The 5,741-nt window shown below is 37.0% G+C and overlaps 1 non-coding gene across 1 annotated transcript; it reads right to left on the bottom strand.

Moving 5' to 3' along the window:
- Positions 1-2,359: 2,359 nt before the first annotated feature.
- On the bottom strand, positions 2,360-2,465 carry LOC124886827. The gene has a single exon (XR_007044234.1). It is a non-coding gene; the product is annotated as a small nucleolar RNA R71 (small nucleolar RNA).
- Positions 2,466-5,741: the final 3,276 nt, after the last annotated feature.

The raw sequence follows: 5,741 nt of genomic DNA, 5'->3' as shown, positions 1-5,741 counted from the left end.
TTGCCTTCATCAAATATCATTAAACTAGTAACCTCTTTTTTCTTCGTCTTGAAAAAAAAATCCTGAGTCTTTCAGTTATACTATTTCAAACTAAAAACTAAAGAATTTCAATTATACTGGCGGCAGAGGCTAAGAAGAAATCAGTAGAGGAAAAGAAGTTCACACTCTTTACGAAATATCTGAAGATATAAACTTCATTTCTCTAGGCGTTTGCTTTCATGTGTATTTTTATTACACTTCTAGTTTTTTTATATTCGATAATATTTAATTTGGTATTTCGTATTTACCTTCTATCTAAGATTTACGACACTCCCAAACTCTATATTATATTTTCGTTTATAATTAAAATTTTCTACATCATACATGATTTTCTTTACTTTTTAATCGTTTGACTTCACTTTATTGTAGATTCAATCAAAAAGTCGAAGAGCAAGAAATTTTTCAGTAATTGAATTAGAAGATCAACCAATATGCATTACTATTTCTAAAATTGTGTACATAAGCCTAATTTTCAATTGGAATATACTAATTTCTAGTCATTATGATCTTGCATGTCCTATGAAGAAGACGAATGGAAATCAAGTTGAAAGGGAAGAAAAGTAGGCAAAAAGAGACAAAAACTGGAGAATAGGAGGCCCTCGATTTCTGCGATCACGATCTTTAGAGTCGCGATCACGGTCAGTCAATCGGTGATCAGAAGACCCTCAGTTATCTCAATCGCGTAAGATGCTATGGGATCGCGATCCAAAGAACACGATTGCGTGGAGCGGCTGACTATCCAAGGGCAGTTTTTCATTTCATGCAGCGGAGCCTAATTCCTAAAAGGGCAATACCCTTACACAATTGAGGCATCTTGAAAATAATTTTCAGGTTTGTGTTTAGAAAAATCCTACCAATTTGGGAAAGAACAATTGTTATTGAATTTTCTAAGAAGATTTTTAGTTATAAATTGAGATTGAAGCTTTGGGATTATTCTTGTTATGTTATCAATGGATGCATTGGGTGCTAACTTTGGTATATCTCTTTTCTCCAATCTCATGAGTAGCTAAATATTTATTTTGGGGTTGTGCTTAATTAGAGTGTTAAATGTATGAGTGTTGATTGTTAGTCCTAATTATAAGCTATTGATGTTGGGTTTTGCTACTACTCTATGGTTGAAGTAATAATTGTGGGTGAAAACTCCAATTGACTTGGATCCCACATCATCCTTGAAAGAGGGATGTGGGTGATGAGTGGTAGTGAGCAACTAACTGCTACCATTTATTTTCCTTATCACCATCTTAGAAATAATATTGTTATGTGAAGTAGCTAGGTTGATTGGCACCATCTTAGAAATAAGGGTGTTAAGTTGAGGTTTTGGATAGGTAAAATTGGCACACTCATGAGGTATTCAAAAGAATTCATGAGTGAAGTTTCGTATGTTGTTAAAGACTCACATTAAGAGTAAACATCTAGCCTATCAAAGTCTTTGGCTAAGAAATGGACTAACCCTCAAGAACCCATGCATGTATGACCCCTAGGATACGCATAACCTCAAGACTCTTCACTTATTGGATTCTAATGAACAATTGTTGCTCTCATTTAGTGTTACTAGTTAATTTTGTTCAAACTCTGTTTTAAATCATTACCCCCCAATTTAATTTATGTTTTGCTTTAAGTGTATATTGCGGGTCAGCGCTTAGTGAATTTCAACATACATAGAATTTGAAGACTAAATTACACTCTTCGTGAATTCAACCCCAAACTAAGTTGGGTTCTTATATTGACAACAATCTCCTTACCCCAACATAATAGAGTAAGTTGAGCGTTATAAAAATGGCATCGTTGCCAGGGAGTGAAACTTAGTTTTTGCTTGTGTGGTGTTGATAGTAACTTGGGGTTTACTTATAGTGTTTGTTATTTACATTGTTTTTATTTTATTTTATAGGTGAGTTCAATAGTTTCCACGACACAATAAGTGAACATGGAAGAAATGCCGGGACCTTTGATGGTTCCCTTGATAATGAGGACTACCTCCATGATATGGGGCATGCTTGTGTCATCCGTATCCCTTCGAATGAAGGACATTGGGTATTTCGCGTCACGAATGTGATGCTCCACATGCTACAAATGAAAGGTCTCTTTGGAGTTCAAGCTCATGAATACCCAAATCTATATTTGAAGAATTTTATTGAGGTGTGTGCATTATTTGACATTGCTCATATCACTCAAGAGTCCATATGGTTATGCTTCTTCTCGTTCTCTCTAACGAGTGAGGTGGTGTTGTGGTTGAGATTTCTAACCTCTGGGTCCATTTCATCATGGGTTGAACTTCCTGATGCTTTCTTAGATCAATATTTCCTACCATCAAAGATGTTATAATTGCGAGATGAAATCACAAATTTTTGTGAACTAAATGAGGAGCCTCTATGTGAAGTATGGGATAGATTTAATGAAATGATTTTGCAATACCCTAACCACGAAGTGCCGAAGAATATGCTTCTCTAAATATTCTATAGGGCATTGGATCAACTCAATAAAACCATAGTGGACAATGCAGTCGGTGGCTTAGTTATGAGGTTATCATATGGTGTGGCTTCTAAATTGCTTAAGCAAATCATAAAGAAAAATAAGGGGTGGCACACCCTGGATTCCAAGGTAGCCACAGGTTTTTCCACCACCTCGATTGTGAACAATTAACAAAGAAAGAAAGATGAAGAGAGGAAAGAAAATATGGCTAACATGATGACCCAATTGGACCTTCTTACAAAGCATGTGATGGGTGCACCCACAAAAGTGGTCAATGCCACAGTTTCTAAATGGTATGATGAAAATGAATCAAAGGAACTTGATGAAGAAATAAAATATTTGGCAAACTATCCGAGGGATTTTTGCCCGTCCTACCAAAGGCAAGGTGGGAACCAAGGTTGGAACGATCGTGATTGAGAAAGAGAATCGAGTGATAGATATAGAGATCATTATTGGAGGGATAAGGAAAGGGATTATGATAGATATGTGCCCCTACGTGGCCAAGTGAAGAGAAAGGATTCAAATCCCATGGATCCCAAAAAGTTCTAAATTGAGGATGTGCTTGCTAGAATCTTGATGAGAGTGGAAGGGATGGACAAGATGGTCTGAGAACTAAAAGGGGACTTTTCTAAAATCATCCAAACTATTATATCGCATTCGGACTCAATCAAATAATTGGAGACCAAAATTGGCAAAATCTCAACCACAATTAATGCTAGGACTTAAGGTGGCCTCCCAAGTGATATGGTGGCAAATACTAAAAATGATGACCATATTTTAGCAATTGTCAACCAAAATGGTAAAGAACTTGGTGCATGTGAGGTTGAAGTTAAAGAAAAACCTCTTGATGATCAAATAAACGCAAAGAGAAAGCATATATGTGTGTCAAACAATAAGACTCCAAAGTCTCAAGAAGGGGATGATGGAGAACCAATGATAATTGAAGAGATGGTTGATGAGGTAAGAACTCCTAAAGTAGTTGAAGGTGATGACCAAAAGAAAAATGAACCGCAATGTGACCCCTTTTCTCCAATAAAAAATCCCTTCTCCATTCCCATAAATATTCAAGAAAAAAGAGGAGAATATCAAGCTCAAGAATTTCCCCGCCAAGCTTAGCAATCTTTTTAATAAATATCCCATTACTAGAAGCCATTCAAAATTTTTTGGGATATGCTAAGATAATGAAGAAATTGATGTCCAAGAAACGCCTTGTGGATGGTGAGACCATTGAAGTTACTCATGGTTGTATCGCTATCATGACTAGTGATATGACAGAAAAGAAAAAAGGCCCTGGAGCATTTACAATCCCTTTCACCATTGGGACACACAAATTTGAGAAAGCATTGTGTGACCTTTGGTGCAAGCATAAATGTGACGACATATGCTGTATATCAATGACTTGGTTTAGGCACCCCTACTTCCAGAACAATGAGGTTCTTGATGGTAGATCACTCTATTAAGAAACTGATTGGAGTCTTGTATGATATCTTGGTAAAGGTCTATAGTTTTATTTTACCATCGTACTTTGTTGTCCTTGATTGTGAAATCAGTCAAGAAATACCCATTATTCTTGGGAGAAACTTTTTGGTAATCGGGAGAGCAATTATTGATATGGAGAAAGGGGAGATAAAATTTCGGGTACAAAATGATGAAGTTTCCTTTCGGGTGTGTAATACTGAAAAACAGGCAGTGGAACTTTAAGTGGTGTCTGTCATTGATGTAGTGGACATGAAAGTGGATGGAAGGTCCCTTAAGGATCCAACTTTAAGATTAAAAAATATCGTGCCTCGACATTAAATTAGGCTCTGGATAGGAGGCCCATCATGCCACAAAAGTGGCCCGTATCCCTTAATCATTGATTTTTAGAGTAGATTTTGTAGTTTAGATTAATCCATGCAAATGCGTGCAGTTGAATAATTTTGGGTAATGGGAAAATATAGTGAAATTGAGTTGTGGGTTGAGCAATTAAAAAATAGGGAAGCAGAAACTGCTATCAATTGTTGCAATCACGATGGCATGGGTCTTGAGATCACTATAGCACGAGTTTCGCGATCGTGATCAAGCCAGTTTAAAAAAATTAAATAGGAGCCCCCCAAAAAATGCCACCACACTCCCTCTTCAATTGCTTTCAAATTGCAACTATTTTTACTTTTGTGGAAGTATCCAATAGTGCAAGTGCATCATCCCTGCATTTCGTAATTTGGAATGTACTTAAATTCTCTCTTGTGTGTTCGTGTGTGGGTTTTAGAACTCATGTCTTAGGAGTGGCCTAAAATTGTGTTTTGCATGCGAAATCCTTAGTTAAATTGTGCTTGTTTAGTGTGTTGGCTGCTGTTATTGGTGTGTAAATTGATGGGGAAGTCTTGAGTACCCTAATTTGTTTAAAATTGATAAAAATTATTTACACGCACCAAGTGTTCTGTGAAATACCAAAATAAACTTTTTGGTCGATTTTCACCGAATAAAGGGTAAGATTGAATGTTAGGTGTTGTACTCCATGCTTCAGTATTCCCCCTTGGCTTTGAACATAAATTGATAGAGAATTGGACCTTGGTAGATACTTGGAAATTTTGAACACTACCTCAGGTATTGCGATCACAGAACTGCGATCGCCATTCCTCTACTCACAATTGCGATAACTGAGAATATGTCTGACTAGTTTCTAAAAAATTGCGATCGTGATCCAAGAAGGTAGCGATCACGATAATTAAGACCAGTCTGGTAGACTTGTCCAATTCTCAGAAATCTCATTTTAAGCCTTTCCATTCCCCATAAGTTTTGCCTTTAGCTCAATCAAGTTGAATAACATGTTTTACTCACATTGATCTTGTGGATTAATGCTTTGTGTGTGGATTCTGGGTACACAATGGCATACTACTATACCAATAAATTCATGGCCCTTGAATGTGAGACTACGTATTATAAGGATCTTATGAGGAAGAAGTTGTTTCCTGAGAGGGGGATTGAGTTAGAAAATGTGCCCTAAAAGTTCTTGACTTTCCATGGGAGGCTAGTGGCCATGGGATAGACCTTCTTTTACCTAGAACCATGCCGGTAAAATGAGCATTGGGTGAGGGAATTTTACATGAATCTCAGTGTAGTGAAGTTCCCTAACCCAGTGATAAGAATCAAGGGAAAAGAGGTTCATTTTGGGGCTGAGCAGATCAATGGAGTTTATGGGTTGCTGAATGTTGACATAGGGGGCTATGAGGCTAAGGATTATGCCCCTGGGA

Source organism: Capsicum annuum, chromosome 8 (assembly GCF_002878395.1).
Source record: "Capsicum annuum cultivar UCD-10X-F1 chromosome 8, UCD10Xv1.1, whole genome shotgun sequence".
NCBI lineage: Eukaryota > Viridiplantae > Streptophyta > Magnoliopsida > Solanales > Solanaceae > Capsicum > Capsicum annuum.
The sequence above is the reverse complement of the archived record's forward strand: the minus strand, read 5'-3'. Positions and strand labels throughout refer to the sequence as shown.